Source organism: Balaenoptera borealis (genome assembly GCF_965194805.1).
Source record: "Balaenoptera borealis genome assembly, chromosome: 3".
Taxonomy (NCBI): domain Eukaryota; kingdom Metazoa; phylum Chordata; class Mammalia; order Artiodactyla; family Balaenopteridae; genus Balaenoptera; species Balaenoptera borealis.
Genome location: NC_138866.1, coordinates 31203980 through 31221013, shown reverse-complemented (window position 1 = coordinate 31221013; position 17034 = coordinate 31203980). Strand labels below are relative to the sequence as shown.

Below are 17034 nucleotides of genomic sequence, written 5' to 3'. Positions count from 1 at the left end.
ATGTGGAATCTAGAAAAATGGTAGAGATGAACCTACTTGTAGGGAAGGAATAGAGTCATAGACATAGAGAATGGACATGTGCACACATTGGGGAAAGGGGAGGGTGGGACTAATTGGGAGATTAGGTTGCCATAAATAGACTACCATATGTAAAATAGCTAGTGGGAACCTGCTGTATAGCACAGGGAGCTCAGCTCGGTGCTCTGTGATGACTTAAATGGGTGGGATGGAGGGTAGGAGGGAGGTCCAAGAGGGAGGGAATATAGGTATACATAAAGCTGATTCACTTCATTGTACAGCAGAAACTAACACAACATTATAAAGCAATTTTACTCCAATAAAAAATAATAATAAATGTTAGCTACACAAACACTAATCATAAGAAAGTACAGTTGATAAACTGACACCAGAAAAAGTTGACTTCAGGACAAAAAATTACTACCAGAGATTGAGAGGGACATTTCGCAATGATAAAAAGGTCACTTCATCAAGAAAACATAACAGTCCTAACTGTATAGGTGCATAATAATAAAAACATAATAAACATAAAGTTTAAAACTGGCAGATTAAAAGGAGAAATAAACAAGGCCATTATATGTGATATGATGATTTCAACACTCCTTTCTCACTAATTGATAGAACAAGTAGAATATCAGTAAAGATATAGAAGACTTGAACAGAAGTATCAACCAATTTGACTTATGTGATATTAGGAAACATTCTACCCAACAATAGGAGAATACACATTCTTTTCAAGTGCACATGGAACAGTCACTATGCTGGTCTATGAAATAAGTCTTTGGAAATTTAAGAGGTTTAAAATTATACAAGGAATGTTCTCTGAACAAAATGTAAATAAATTAGAAAACAATAACAAAAAATTTAGGAAACTCACCCAAATATTTCAACATTAATCAACACACCTTTAAATAACTTGTGGGTGACAGGACAAATCATGAGGGAAATTAGACAATATTTGAACTGAATGAAAATAAACTTACTACATGTCTAGATTTATATATTTAAATATTCAAATAAAATATAGAATATGCAGTTACTATAGAATATTGCCTATTCTAGGATTTCATATAAATTTAAACAGTATGCATTCTTTTGAGAATTGCTTCTTCCACTCAGCATATTTTTGGAGATTCATCCATGCTACCTATTCATGAAGTCTCGGTAGTTTTGTCATAAGAAAAGACATATAGATCAATGGGACAGGATAGGGAATCCAGAAAGAGATCCATGCATACATACTCTATTGATTTTATGGCAAATTTACCAAAGTAATTCAATGAGGAAATGAAAGTTATTGACTCTGGCACAACTGAATATTCTTTTTTGGACTTTATTATTACTATTTTAAATTAAAATATAGTTGATTTACAATGTTATTAGTTTCAGCTGTACAACATAGTGACAATATTTTTATAGATTATACTCCATTTAGAGTTATTATAAAATAGTGGATATATTCCTTGTGCTTTACATTACATTCTTGTATCTTATACATCCTTGTATCTTATTAATTTTATACCTAGTAGTTTGTACCTCTTAATCCCTTTCCTCTGTTTTGCCCCTCTTCTCACCCCTCCCCTCACTGGTAACCACTACTTTGTTCTCTGTATCGATGAGTCAGTTTCTGTTTTGTTATATTCATTCATTTGTTTTACATTTTTGATTTCACATTTAAGTGAAAATATACAGTATTTGTTAGGTTGGTTCCATATCTTTGCCATTGTAAATAATTCTGCTATGAACATTGGGGTACATATATCTTTTCAAATTAGTGTTTTAATTTTCTTTGGATATATACCCAGGAGTGAAATTTCTGATCATATGGTAGTTCTATTTTTACTTTTTTGAGGAACTTCCATACAGTTTTCCATAGTGGCTGTACCACTTTACAGTCCCATCAACAGAGTACCAGGGTTCCCATTTCTCCACATCCTTGACAACATTTGTTATTTGTGGTCTTTTTGATGATAGCTATTCTGAGAGGTGTGAGGTCTTATTGCATGGTGATTTTGATCTGTAGTTCCCTGATCATTAGTGATGCTGAGCATCTTTTCATGTGCCTGCTGGCCATCTGTATGTCTTCTTTGGAAAAATGTCTATTCAGGTCTTCTGCCCATTCTTTAATTGGGTTGTTTATTTGTTTGTTTTTTATATTGAGTTGTATGAGCTGTTTACATATTTTGGATATTAACCCCTTATCAAAAATATCATTTGTAAATATCTTCTCCCATTCAGTAGATTGTTTTTTCACTTTGTTGATCGTTTCTTTACTGTGCAAAAGCTTTTAAGTTTAATTAGATCCCATCTGTGTGTTTTTACTTTTAGTAAAAGTTAGTTGCTTTAAAAGAAAGCAACAGATTTCTTTTGTTTCTTTTGCCTGAGGAGACAGATCCAAAATAAAATTTATTTTTAAGACTTATATAAAAATGTGTACTGCCTATGTTTTCTTCAAGGAGTTTAATGGTTTCCAGTCTTACATTTAGGTCTTTAATCCATTTTGAGTTTATTTTTGTATATGATGTGAGGAAATGTTCTCATTTCAATATTTTACATGTAACTGTCTAGCATTCCCAGCACCGCTTTTGAACAGACTGTCTTTTCCTCAATGTACATTCGTGTCTTCTTTGTTGTAGATTGTGACAGTTTGCTTCTGGGCCCTCTATTCTCTTCCATTGATCTATATTTCTGTTTTTGTGCCAGTACCATACTGTTTTGATTACTGTAGCTTTGTAGTACACTCTGAAGTCTGGGATGGTGATTCCTCCAGCTGTGTTCTTTTTTTTCTCAAGATTGTGTTGTCTATTCAAGCTCTTTTGTGGTCCCATATGAATTTTAGGAGTATTTGTTCTAGTTCTGTGAAAAATGTCATGAGTATTTTGAAAGGTATTTCATTAAATCTGTAGATTGCTTTGGGTAATATGGCCATTTTAATATTAATTCTCCCATCCAGGGACACAGGCTACCTTTCCATTTCTTTGTATCATCTTCAGTTTCCTTCATCAGTGTTTTATGGTTTTCAGAGCACAGGTCTTACACCTCCTTGGTTAAGTTTAATAGGTATTTTATTCTTTATGGTGTAATTTTAAACAAGATTGTTTTCTTGCTCTGTCTTTATGATAGTTCATTATTAGTGTGTAGAAAAGCAACAGACTTCTGTGTATTAATCTTGTATCCTATAACTTTATTGAATTTGTTAATTAGTTCTAATCATTTTTTTGGTGGAGACTTTAGGATTTTCTCCATATATTACCATGTCACCTGCAAATAGTGACAGTTTACTATTTTCTTTCCAATTTGGATAAATTTTATTTCTTTTTCTTGTCTTGTTGCTCTGGCTAGGACTTGCAATAATGTGTTAAATACAATAGAAATGGTGAGAGTGGGTATCCCTGTCTTGTTCCTGATTTTAGAGGAAAAGTTTCACCATTGAGTATGTTAGTGTCGGTTTGTCAAAAATGGCCTTTATTATGTTGAGATATGTTCCCTCTATACCCAACTTGATGAAAGTTTTTGTCTTGAATGGGTGTTAAATTTTGTCAAATGCTTTTTCTGTGTCTATTGAGATGACCATGTGATTTTTTATCCTTCTTTTTGTTAATGTGGCATATGACAATGATTTTTTTCATATGTTGAATCATCCTTGCATCTCTGAAATAAATCCCACTTGATCATGGTATTTAATCCTTTTTACATATTGTTAAATTCAGTTTGCTAATATTTTGTTGAGGATTTTTGCATCTATATTCATCAGAGATATTGGCCTGTAATATGGCCTGTTTTTGGAGTGTCTTTGGTTTTGGTGTCAGGGTAATGGTGGCCTCATAGAATAAATTTGGGAGTGTTTAGTCCTCTTTAATTTTGGGGGATAATTTGAGAAGGATAGGTATTAATTCTTCTTTATTCGTTTGGTAGAATTCCCCTGTGAAGGCTTCGAGTGCTGGACTTTTGTTTGCTGGGAGTTTTTGGATTACTAAGTCAATTTCACTACTAGTGATCACTCTGTTCAGATTATCTTTTTCTTCCTGATTGCTTCTTGGAACATTGTATGTTTCTAGAAATGTATCCATGTCTTCTAGATTGTCCAATTTGTTGGCATATAACTGTTCATAGTATTCTCTTATGATTGAGTTTCTGTGAAATTGGTTGTAATTTCTCCACTTTCATTTCTTATTTTGTTTATTTGGGTCGTCTCTCTTCTTTTTTTTTTAACATCTTTATTGGAGTATAATTGTTTTTAGTTTCATTGATCTTTTCTATTGTTGTTTCTTTCTTTCTTTTGGTTTCTATTTTATTTATTTCCTCTCTGATCTTTATTGGTTCCTTCTTTTTGCTGACTTTGGGCCTTGTTCTTTTCTAATTCCTTTAGATGGTAGATTAGGATGGTTATCTGAGATTTTTCTTGTTTCTTGTGGTAGGCCTGTATCGCTATAAGCTTCCCTCTTCAAATTGCTTTTACTGCATCCCATAGACTTCTGAAAGTTATGATTTCATTTTCATTTGTCTTGAGGTATTTTCTGAACTTCTATTTAATTCCTTCATTGACACATTGCATTTTTAGTGGCGTGTTTTTTTTAGTTTTCATGTGTTTGTGTTTTTCCCATTTTTCTTCCTGTAATTGATTTCTTGTTTCATACCATTGTGGTTGGAAAAAATGCCTGATATAATTTCTATCCTCTTAAATTTGTTGGGACTGGTGGCCTAGTGTGTGATCTATCCTAGAGAACTTTCTATATGCACTTGAAAAGAATGTGTATTCTGCTGATTTTTTTGAACATCTTTATTGGAGTATAATTGCTTTACAATGGTGTGTTAGTTTCTGCTTTATAACAAAGTGAATCAGTTATACATATACATATGTCCCCATAGCTCTTCCCTCTTGCATCTCCCTCCCTCCCACCCCTCTAGGTGGTCACAAAGCACTGAGCTGATCTCCCTGTGCTATGCGGCTGCTTCCCACTAGCTATCTATTTTACATTTGGTAGTGTATATATGTCCATGCCGCTCTCTCACTTTGTCCCAGCCTACCCTTCCCCCTCCTCGTATCCTCAAGTCCATTCTCTGGTAGGTTGGCATTTTTATTCCCATCTTGTCCCTAGGTTCTTCATGACCTTTTTTTTTTTTTTTTTTTTTTAGATTCCATATACATGTGTTAGCATACAGTATGTGATTTTCTCTTTCTGACTTACTTCACTCTGTATGACAAGCTCTAGGTCCATCCACCTCACTACAAATAACTCAGTTTCGTTCCTTTTTATGGCTAATATTTCACTGTATATATATGCCACATCTTCTTTATCCATTCCTCTGTCGATGGGCATTTAGGTTGCTTCCATGACCTGGCTATTATAAATAGTGCCACAATGAACATTGGGGTGCATGTGTCTTTTTGAATTATGGTTTTCTTTGGGTATATGCCCAGTAGTGGGATTGCTGGATCATATGGTAATTCTATTCTTAGTTTTGTAAGGAACGTCCATACTGTTCTCCATAGTGGCTGTATCAATTTACATTCCCACCAACAGTGCAAGAGGGTTCCCTTTTCTCCACACCCTCTCCAGCATATGTTGTTTGTAGACTTTTTGATGATGGCCATTCTGACTGGTGTGAGGTGATACCTCAGTGTAGTTTTGATTCACATTTCTCTAATAATTAGTGATGTTGAGCATCTTTTCATGTGCCCGTTGGCCATCTGTATGTCTTCTTTGGAGAAATGTCTATTTAGGTCTTCTGTCCATTTTTTTTTTAGTGGGTGGTTTGTTTTTTTGTTATTGAGCTGTATAAGTTATTTGTATATTTTTTGAAAATAAGCCCTTGTCGTTCATGTTGTTTGCAAATATTTTCTCCCATTCCGTAAGTTGTCTTTTCATTTTGTTTATGGTTTCCTTCACTGTGCAAAAGCTTATAAGTTTGATTAGGTGCCATTTGTTTGTTTGTAGGTTTTTGATTTGTGGTTACCATGGGGTTCAATATATTATTACATCTACTTGTTTTAAACTGATAGTCATTTAAGTTCAAACACATTCTAAAGGATCTACAGTTTTTACTCCCTTCCCCAAGGTTTTGTGTTTTTGATGTCATGTTTTACATCTTTATACCTATCACTTAATTGTTTACTGTGTTATAGTTGATTTAAAAATTTTTGTATTTTAAACTTTGCACTAGCTTATTTAAGTGGTTGATTCACACCCTTCAGTATATGTTTGCCTTTACTAGTGGGATTTTTCTTTCCTAAAAATTCTTACTTCTTGTTGTAGCCTTTCCTTTTCCACCTAAATAAGACCCGTTAACACCTCTTGTAGGGTTGGTTTAGTGCTGGTGTACTCTTTTAGTTTTGCTTGTCTGAGAAGTTCTTTATCTCCTTCAATTCTGAATGTTAACCTTGCTGGATAGAGAATCCTAGGTTGTAGGTTTTCCCCTTTCAGCACTTTAAATATATCATGCCACTCCCTTCTGGCCTATGAAATTTCTGCTGAAAATTCAGCTGATAGCCTTATGGGGGCTTTCTTGCATGTTACTCTTTGTTTTTCTCTGCAGCCTTTAAAATTTTCTACCTTTAATTTTTGTCATTTTAATTATTATATGCCTTGTTGTGGGTCTCTTTGCGTTCATCTTGGTTGAGACTCTGTGCTCCTTGTACCTGTTTCTTTCTTCAGCTTCAGGACATTTTCAGCCATAATTTCATCAAATATATTTTTGGCCATTTTCTTTTTCTCTTCTCCTTTTGGGATCTCTGTAATGCATATATTAGTACATTTGACATTGTCTCAGAAGTCCCTTAAAATTTGGGGTTTTTTTTCTATTCTGATTAGGTGATTTCCGTTATTCTACCTTCCAGATCGCTTATGTGTTCTTCTGTATCACTGTGTCTGCTGTTAATTCCTTCTAGTGTATTTTGCATTTCAGTTATTTTATTCTTCAACTCTGGTTCTTTTTTTTTTTTTCTAGTTCCTTATTAAAATTCCATGTTCATCTATTCTTTTCCCAAGTTCAATTAGCATACTTATTGTTAAAGTTTTGAACTTTTATCTGGTAAATTATTTATCTCTTTTTCATTAGTTGGTTTTTTTCTTATTCTTTTATTTGAAACATATTCCTCTGTCTTCTCACTTTGTTTAATTTTCTCTATTTCTATGAAATTAGGTGAAACAGTTAACTGTCTTGGTCTTAAAGACATGTCCTGTGTGGGGGCATCCCTATGCAGTCTACATGTGCCCAGTGGCTTTGCTGGGAGACCTGGATCTGAAGTGAGCACTGGCTGTGTCATCCTCTGGGGTGTGCTGGCCACCACTGCCTTGGTGGGAGGTATGGCTGGAGTTTCAGGGGCTAGAGTCAATTCCAGGTGTGAGCCTGAGCCTCTGCTATGCTTAATGTTCAGCACTCCCTGTCAGGAGTGGAGGCAGGGCCCAAGGGGCTGGAGCAGGAGCCCTGAGGGAGTTGGGTTTCTCCAGGTTGTGATGGCAGTCGCCACCTTGGTTTGGGGTGTGGCTGGGTCCTGAGGGCTTGGGACTGTACTTCTGTGCTCATTTCACTTTTTCCCAGGTGTGCGTACCCTGGTTAGAGCCTAGGTCCGGGCTGGAGGGGTTGGCATCACATTACTGAGTTTATTTCGCCCCCCACTCTCTGAGTGTGCACAAGGACACACACTCCAGTGATGGTGGTTTCCGTCATGGAGTTAGTTTTGCTCCCTCCCAAGTGTGTGCACTGATGCATGTGCTGGCAGTGGCTGCCTCTGTCCTGGTCAGAGGCAGGGCCAGGGTCTCCAAGTGTGTGCACTCTTGTTGGCAATGGCAGCCTCTACCTTAGTGGAGAGAAAGAGTGGCTGGAGCAAGAGCTCAGCGCAGGCTGGGGAGGGGAGCTGGGAACAGGTGCCGGGGCAGTTCTGGCAAGCCAGCCAGAACCCCAGGCAGTTTTCAATCTGCTGCCTCCACACTGTGACTGTGAGTGAGCAAGTCTGTGCATGTGTTCTTTAAGAGCAGAGTCTCGGTTTCTTACAGTCATCTGGTTAAGTCTCACTGGTTTTCAAACCAGCTAAGGGGGCTCATCTTCTTGGTGTTGGACCCCAGGGCTGGGGTTCCTAAGATGTGGCTCAAAGCTCTCACCCCCCCAGGAAGATCCCCGAGCCTGTGATATCTCCCTCCTCTTGTGTGTCCCCTGCTAGGGATGTGGGTCCCAACCAAATCACTTCTCCTCCCTTCCTATCAGACTCTGTGTGGATCTTTATTTACAGTCTTGGTTGTGGAAGAGCTTTCTTGCTAGTCCCCAGGTCTATTTCAGTGAGAGTCTCTCTATATGTAGTTGTAGTTTTGATGTGTTGATGAGGGAAGGTGAGCCCAGCATCCTCCTACTCTACCATCTTGATCTCTGTCACAACTGAATATTTTTATTTAAAAAGAAAAAAGAAAATCTGCCACCACCTTCCATAGTAAACAGAAATAAACTCAAGATGCATCACAGATGCAAATATAAAAGTTAAAACAAAAGAACTTTCCCCAAAATATGGGGAAATCTATGTAATATTAGGGTAAGCAATAATTTTATACAGCATACAAAAAGCACTAACCATAAAATAATTGGTAAATTAGATTTAATCAAAATTAAAATTCTCTGTTCTCCCAAGACACTGGTGAGAAAATGATTGGGAGAAAATATTCAATGTACATATACATGAAAACACTTCCAAAAGAAGACATAAAAATGGTTAGTAAATACATGAAAAAAATGCTCAACATCATTAGTCATAAGGGAAATGCAAGTTAAACCACAAGTATATACCACTACAAATCTACCAAAATGGTAAAATTAAAAGTCTGATGGCACCAGGAGTCTGGAGGGTAGAGTAACTGGAGTACTCAACCATTGTTGGTGGGAGTGTCAACTGTTATAACTACTTTGGAACACATTTTTGGCAGTTTCTTATAAGATTAAATATACACTTATTCTATGCCCAATAACTCTACTCTTGGATGTTTACCCAGCAAAAATTAAACACATGTTCTCCAAAAGACTTGTATATGCATGTCCATTGCAGCTTTACTTACAAACAGGTAAAATACTGGAAACAACCCAAAGATTCATTAACAGATGATTGAAAAAACAAGTTTTGTTAGAATCATATAATGGAATACTGCTGATACAATCAACAACATGGATGAATCTCAGAAAGAAAAAGAAAAGCCAAGTGAACAAAGCAAGACTCAGATAATACTATTTGATTGAATTTATATGAAATTCTAGAATAGGCTACATTCTATAGTGACAGAAATCATATCAGTGGCTGCATAAGGTAGAGGATAGGGGCACTGACTGCTCAGGGGCACAAGGAAATTTGGGAGGTAATGGTATTCTTCCATATGTTGATACATATGTATTATGTGTCAAAACTCATCATACTGTTACACTTAGAGTGGGTGCATTCATGATATTGTATATAAATTATACATGAATAAGTTGACCAAAAATCATGAATTCATATTAATACTTTCTTTCAAAACAAAAGATAATAAAATTTTTATTTGACTTCTTTGATTGCTTACTTGTAACTTTTTTCTGTTACATTAACTTTGCTACTTTTTGCTTTATCCTATGCTGTATATCAAATACAGTCAAAGTAATTATACCAATATTATTACTAACAATACGACTGTTTGAAAGTCACTTGAAACAATTCTTTTGTCTGTGTGGTTATGTCATCAACATGATATGTGTTTAGGTTAATTTATTTGTTTTCAATTTTGAGTAATTGGTATTTTAGGGGTCAATTTTTATTTATATCAGTCATTTACATGATCCCAAACTGAAACCATATAACCAATGCTGTTCAAATAAGTCTTATTTCTATTCTGGACTCTCCCCCATCTTATTTTCCCTATTCCCCTCTAAGTAACCATTTTATTAACTTTTGGTTTATTTTTCCAATCTTTCTTTTTTTGCAAATAAAAGAAAATAAATGTGCCTATTTGAACCAATCCTCTTTCTTACAAAAAGAGCAGCTGTATATTACATGTAATGTGATGAATATAGCGTTGTATCCTTAAGAACAGGTCCTGGAGATCATGTCATATCAGTGTATAGAAATCTTGCTTATCCATTTTAAATGTTGCCAAGTATCCATTGTGTGGAAGTATCATATTTTATTCAATTAGTCCTCTGTGGGTAGGCATTGGTGTGGGTAGGCTTCCAATCTTTTGCCATTATATGCCACAAATAACCTTATACCAAAGTAATTTCAAAGTTTTGAAGTATATTTTTAGGATAAAATTCCAGAAGGATTGCTGAGTGCAACGTTAAGTGCACATGTATTTTTGCTGAATGTCAACAAATTCCACTCCATAGAGGTTCTACCAGTTGTCTTTACCACCTGCACTGTATGTGAATTTTGTTCCCCATAATCTCACCAACAGAGTGTGATACATTTGGTAGCTTAAAGAGGGCTGCAACTTCTTTGACACTACTCCACTTGAGATGTGGGGTCTATTTATATCCCTGTAACGGTTAATTCTATGTATCATCTTGACTGGGCTAAGGGATGCCCAGATAGCTGCTAAAACATGATTTCTGGGTGTGTCTGTGAGGGTATTTCTGGAAGAGATTAGCATTTGAATCAGTAGACTGAGTAAAAAAAGGTCACCCTCACCAGTGCAGGTGGGCATCATCCAATCACTGAGGGCCTGAATAAAACAAAAAGGCAGAGGAAGGGTGAATCTGCTTTCTCTGCTTGAGCTGAGACACCCCTTTTTTCCACCCTTGGACATCAGTGCTCCTGGTTCTCAAGCCTTCAGATTTGGACTGGGTCTTACACTATCAGCTCCTCTGATTCTTAGGCCTTAGACTCAGAATGAACTACACCACCAGCTTTCCTGGTTCTCCAGCTTGCAGATGGCAGACTGTGGGACTTCTTGGGGTCTATAATCACGTGAGCACATACTCAATCGGTTCTATTTCTCTAAAAAACCCGGACTAATACGAATTTTGATACCAGGAGTGGCTTTAGAGGAACACAATTTTAAAGATGAGTTTTCTGAATTGGTTCTGGCATTTCTGAAATTGGCTCTTTAATCTGATTAAAGACTCTAATGACTCTTTCCAGTAGTAAAGAGAGTACTGATAGTCTGTGGTGAACTGTTGATTAAAGATAGGTAATATATCTGCATTGGAAACTCCTAATCAACCACTATATGAAGCAAAGAGAGAAGTGGATACTTTTGGACATTTTTTAAAACTAAGGGATAAATGACATTGGTTGGTTGCCTAATGTTGCTGGTCAAAGTGGTGAAAGAAAAGCATGAACCCAGGGATTCCAATTCCCAGCTCAGGCACTCCGTAAGTGATCTAAGAGCTCCTATGCACGCCCTGAAAGACAGCCTTATCTCTAGGAGTCACAGGGTTGAAACTGGTGAAAATGAAATACAGAAACTCATTTTGAGACAGGCTGAATTACAACACAAATTGAACTCCCAGCCTCACTGTTAAAGTGAAGGGACTGATTAGGAAAGAACGAGATCCTGTAAGTTGGGATGGGATGTGTGAGAAGACCCTGATGAAATTGTGGAAACTGAGCCTTCTCTAGTGAGTCTTCCTGACCAGGGGAAGAGTTCTCCCCACCCCCACCCAGTAGCAGCAGCCTCCCCACCCACAGTGGTAGCAGCTTCTCCATCTGTATCTGAGGGGATTAACTCTGCATTGCCTGAGGAAACAGTAATGGCCTCCCCTGAGAGAGCTGCCATGCAAAACAATGCTGATTCTCCTCAGGACCCACCCTACTACCCGCTCTGCTTCTGGACCTACAACTAGAGTCAAGACTTAGCAGACCTCTAGAGGTGAGGTACAAAGTGTGACCCATAAGGATGTGTACTACACTTCATAAGAACTATTTGAGTTTTCTAATCTATACAAGCAGACGTCCAGGGAACATGTGTGGGAATGGACTCTGAGGGTGTAGGATAATGGTGAAGGGAACATAAAGTTGGATCAGGCTGAATTTATTGACATGGGCTCACTAAGCTGAGATTCTGCATTTAATGTTGCAGCTTGGGGAGTTAGAAGGGGCTCTAACTGGAAATACCCAACGTCTCTTGGTTTAATGTAAAGGAAGGCATTCAGAGGCTTAGAGAGACTGAAATGTTAGAGTGAACTTGTCATTTAAGACTTACTCACCCACACTGAAGGGGTCCAGAGGACATACCTTTCACTAATATTTTGAGAAATAAATTTATGAGGGGAGCCCAACATCCTTGAAGAGCTCCATGATGGCTCTTCTCTGGAGGACAGATCTTAGAGTGGGAACCACGGCCACTCAATTGGGAAACCTAAATGCAATAGGAATATATGTATCCTAGGGTGGCAGGGACCAAGTGGTGGCACTCAACCCAGAGTGACAAGACAAGGAAGGCAAGATTAGCATAATGAACAGTAGAGCCAAAGCAGCAATCAGAAAAGTCAGACTCACGCAAACCTTTGGTCTTGGTGAGTTAATCACGATGCTCCTAGAAGAGAAATAGAAGTTCTCTCTTGATCTAAATAAGCAGAAAAGCTCTAAGTCAAGTGAACAAAAGTCACTTAACTCAGAAAAACGGAGTCACAGCCATTCAATCAATTCCCAGGGTTAAGCCAGTTTACGGACCCAAAACCCCTTGAATGAATGGGATGCCAGTTCCCCTTGAGGAAGGACCCTGATACACTAATGAAAATTTATACAGTTAACTTTTCTCCCAGCCTTCCCTAGAGGGACCTGTGGCCCTTTACCAGGGTAACTGTACATTGGGGGAAAGGAAATAATCATACCTTTCAGAGACTACCAGACAGTGGATCTGAACTGACACTGATTCCAGAAGACCCAAAACATCACTGTGGCCCTCCAGTCAGAGTAGGTGCTCATGGAGGTCAGGTGGTCAATGGAGCTTTAGCTCAGGCCCATCTCACAGTAGGTCCAGTGGCTCTCTGAACCCACCCTGTGGTTATTTACCCAGTTGCAGAATACATAATTGGAAAAGACATATTAGCAGCTGGAAAACTCCTCACATTGGTTCCCTACTTATGCAGTGAGGGCTATTATGGTAGAAAAGGCTAAGTGGAAGCTATTAGTACTGTCTCTACCTAGGAAAATAATAAACCAAAAGTAATACCACATCCCTCGAAGGATCACAGATACTACTGCCACTATCGAGGACTTGAAGGATGCAGGGGTGGTGATTCACACCACATCCTCATTCGTCTCTATTTGGCCTGTGCAAAAGACAGGTGGATCTTGGAGAATGACAGTGGAATACTTTATTGTAAGCTTAACCAGGTGGTGCCTCCAATTGCAGCTGCTGTACCAGATATGGTTTCATTGCTTGAGCAAATTAACACATCCCGGGGTGCCTGGTATGCAGCTATTGATGTGGCAAATGCCTTTTTCTCCATACTTGTCCATAAGGCCCGCCAGCAGCAGTATGCTTTCAACTGGCAAGGCTAGCAATACACATACACTGTTCTCCCTCAGAGGCAAATCAACCCTCCAGCCCTATTCATAATTTAGTTTGCAGGGATCTCAATCACCTTTCCCTTCCACGGGATATCATACTGGCCCATTATATTGATGATATGATGTTGATTACACCTAGTGAGTGAGTAGTAGTAACTACACTAGGCTAATTGGTAAGATATTGGCGTGTCAGAGGGTGGGAAATAAATCTGACTAAAATTCACTTCTACCTCAGTGAAATTTATAGGAGTCCTGTGGTATGGAGCATGTCAATATATCACTTCTAAGATAAACAGGAAGTGGCATCTGGCTCTCCTACAACCAAGAAAGAGGCTCAATACCTAGTGGTCCTCTTTGGATTTGGGAGGCAACATATTCTTCATTTGGTGTGTTACTCCAGTCCATTTACCAAGTGACCTGAAAAACTGTTAGTTTTCAGTGGGGCCCAGAAGAAGAGAAGGCTCTGCCCCAGGTCCAGGCTGCTGTGCAAACTGCTCTGCCACTTGGGCCATATGATCCAGCACATCCAATGGTGCTTGAAGTCTCTCTGGCAGGTAGGGACACTGTTTGGAGCCTTTGTCGGGCTTCTATAGGTAAATCACACTGCAGGCCTTTAAGATTTTGGAGCAAGGCTGTGCCATCACCTTTGGATGACCACTCTCCTTTTGAGAAACAGCTCTTGGCGTATTAGTGGGCCATAGTAGCTACTGAATGCTTGATGATGGGCCACCAAGTTGCCCATCATGAACTGGGTATTATCCGACCCACCACACCATAAAGCGGGCCTGCACAGTACACTCCATCATCAAATGGAACTGATATATACAAAGTCAGGCCCAAGCAGGGGAGCCTCATGGGGAGTTCCCTGTGATCAGTTGACAGGGGAATAGAAGATCTGGCCTGGTTTAGAGATGGTTCTGCATGATATGCATGCACCACCTGAATGTGCACATCTGCAACACTATGGCCTTTCTCTGGGACATCCCTGAAGGATAGTGGTGAAGAGAAATTCTCCCAGTGGACAGAACTTTGGGGAGTTCACTTAGTTGTGCACATTGCTTACAAGGAGAAAAGGCCAGATCTGTGACTATATACCAATTCATGGGCTGTGACCAAAGGTTTGTTCTGCATGGTTAGGGACATCGAAGGAACATGATTTGAAAATTGGTGACAAAGAAATATGGGAAAGAGGTATGTGGATAGACCTCTCCGAATGGTCAAAAAACATGAAGGTATTTGTGTCCCATGTGAATGCTCACCGAAAGCTTATCTCAGCAGAGGATTTTAATAACCAAGTGGATAGGATGACCCATTCTGTGGATACCAGTCAGCCTCTTTCCCCAGCCACCCGTCATCACCCAATGGGCTCATTAACAAATTGGCCATGGTGGCAGGGCAGGGTTGGCAGTTATACATGGGCTTCGCAACATGGACATCCACTCACCAAGGATGACCAAGCTATGGCCACCACTAACTGCCCAATCTTCAGTGGCAGAGACCAACACTGAGCCCCAAATTTGGCAACATTTCCTGCGGTGATCAGACAGCTACCTGGTGGGTGCGTACCAGAAGAGGGTTCATTACACTGGACTGCTTCCAGTACAGAAGGGGAAGCATTTTATTCTTACTGGAGTAGACACTCTGGATGTAATTTGCCCTCCCTGCACCCAATGCTTCTGTCAAAGATACCATCCATGGACTTACAGAATGCCTTATCCACCACCATGGTATTCCACACAGCATTGCCTCTGATCAAGGAACTCACTTCATAGGGGAAAAAATGTGGCAATTGGTCCATGTTTATAGAATTCACTGGTCTTACCATGTTCCCCACCATCCTGAAGCAGCTGTCTTGACAGAATGGTGGAATGGCCTTTTGAAGACTCAGTTATAGTGCCAGCTAGGTGGCCATACCTTGCAGGGCTGGAGCAAGGGTCTCCAGAATGCTGTATATGCCCTGAATCAATGTCCAATATATGGTGCTGTTTCTCCCAAATCCAGGATTCATGGGCCCAGGAATCAAGGTGGAAATGGAATTGACACCACTCATTATTAACCTTAGTGACCCACTAGCAAAATTTTTGCTTCCTGTTCCCATGACTTTACACTTTGCTGGCCTAGAGGTCTTAGTCCTAGAGGGAGGAATGCTTCCACCAGGAGACACAACAATGATTCTATTAACTGGAAGTTAAGACTGCCACCTGGCATCATCAAAACATCTACAAACAATAAATGCTAGAGATGGTGTGGAGAAAAGGGAACCCTCTCGCACTGTTGGTGGGAATGTAAATTGATACAGCCACTATGGAGAACAGTATGGAGATTCCTTAAAAAACTAAAAATAGAACTACCATACAACCCAGCAATCCCACTACTGAGCATATACCCTGAGAAAACCATAATTAAAAAAGAGTCCTGTACCACAATGTTCATTGCAGCACTATTTACAATAGCCAGGACATGGAAGCAACCGAAGTGCCCATCAACTGATGAATGGATAAAGAAGATGTGGCACATATATACAATGGAATATTACTCAGCCATAAAAAGAAACGAAATTGAGTTACTTGTAGTGAGGTGGATGGACCTAGAGCCTGTCGTACAGAGTGAAGTAAGTCAGAAAGAGAAAAACACATGTGTATGCTAACACATATATATGAAATCTAAAAAAAAAAAAAAAAAAAAAAAAGGCGCTGAGGAACCTAGGGGCAGGATAGGAATAAAGACACAGATGTAGAGAATGGACTTGAGGACGTGGGGAGGGGGAAGGGTAAGCTGGAACGCAGTGAGAAAGTGGCATGGACATATATACACTACCAAATGTAAAATAGATAGCTAGTGGGAAGCAGCCACATAGCACAGGGAGATCAGCTCGGTGCTTTGTGTCCACCTAGGGGGTGGGATAAGGAGGGTGGGAGGGAGAAGCAAGAGGGAGGAGATATGGGTATATATGTATATGTATATGTATAGCTGATTCACTTTGTTATAAATCAGAAACTAACACACCATTGTAAAGCAATTATACTCCAATAAAGTTGTTTAAAAAAAGAAAGAAAGAAAAGAAAAGAAGACTGCCACCTGGCCAATTTGGGCTCCTCATGCCTCTGAATCAATAGGCAATGAATGTAACTATGGTGATGGCTGGGGTGATTGATCCTGATTACCCAGGGGAAATTGGACTACTTCTCCACAGTAAAGGTAAGGAAGAGTAGGTCTGGAACACAGGAAATACCTTAGGGTATCTCAGTATTAACATGCCCTGTTATTAAGGTCAATGGAAAACTATAAAAACCCAATCCAGCACTGGCCCAGACCCTTCAGGAATAAAGGTTTGGATCACCCCACCAGATAAAGAACCATGATTAGATGAAGTACTTGCTGAAGGCAAAGGGAACAGAGTGGGTGGTAAAAGAAGATGGTCATAAATACCAGCTACAACCATGTGACCAGTTATAGAAACAAGGACTGCAATATGTCGTGAGTATGTTCTTATTTTTATTTGAATACGTTTGCATTCATATTTCCTGTTTGTTTTCTTTCCTTTTTTTTCC

The 17034-nt window shown here is 39.0% G+C and overlaps 1 protein-coding gene across 2 annotated transcripts in view; it reads right to left on the bottom strand.

The window, feature by feature from the left end:
• Nucleotides 1–8491: 8491 nt before the first annotated feature.
• Nucleotides 8492–17034, bottom strand: part of LOC309625181 (disintegrin and metalloproteinase domain-containing protein 20-like) — a 34619-nt gene continuing 26076 nt past the window's right edge. For both annotated transcript variants that reach the window (XM_082384335.1, XM_082384336.1), the window contains exon 2: nt 8492–17034. This exon is cut by the window's right edge. The gene's annotated coding sequence lies outside the window, so the exon portion shown is untranslated.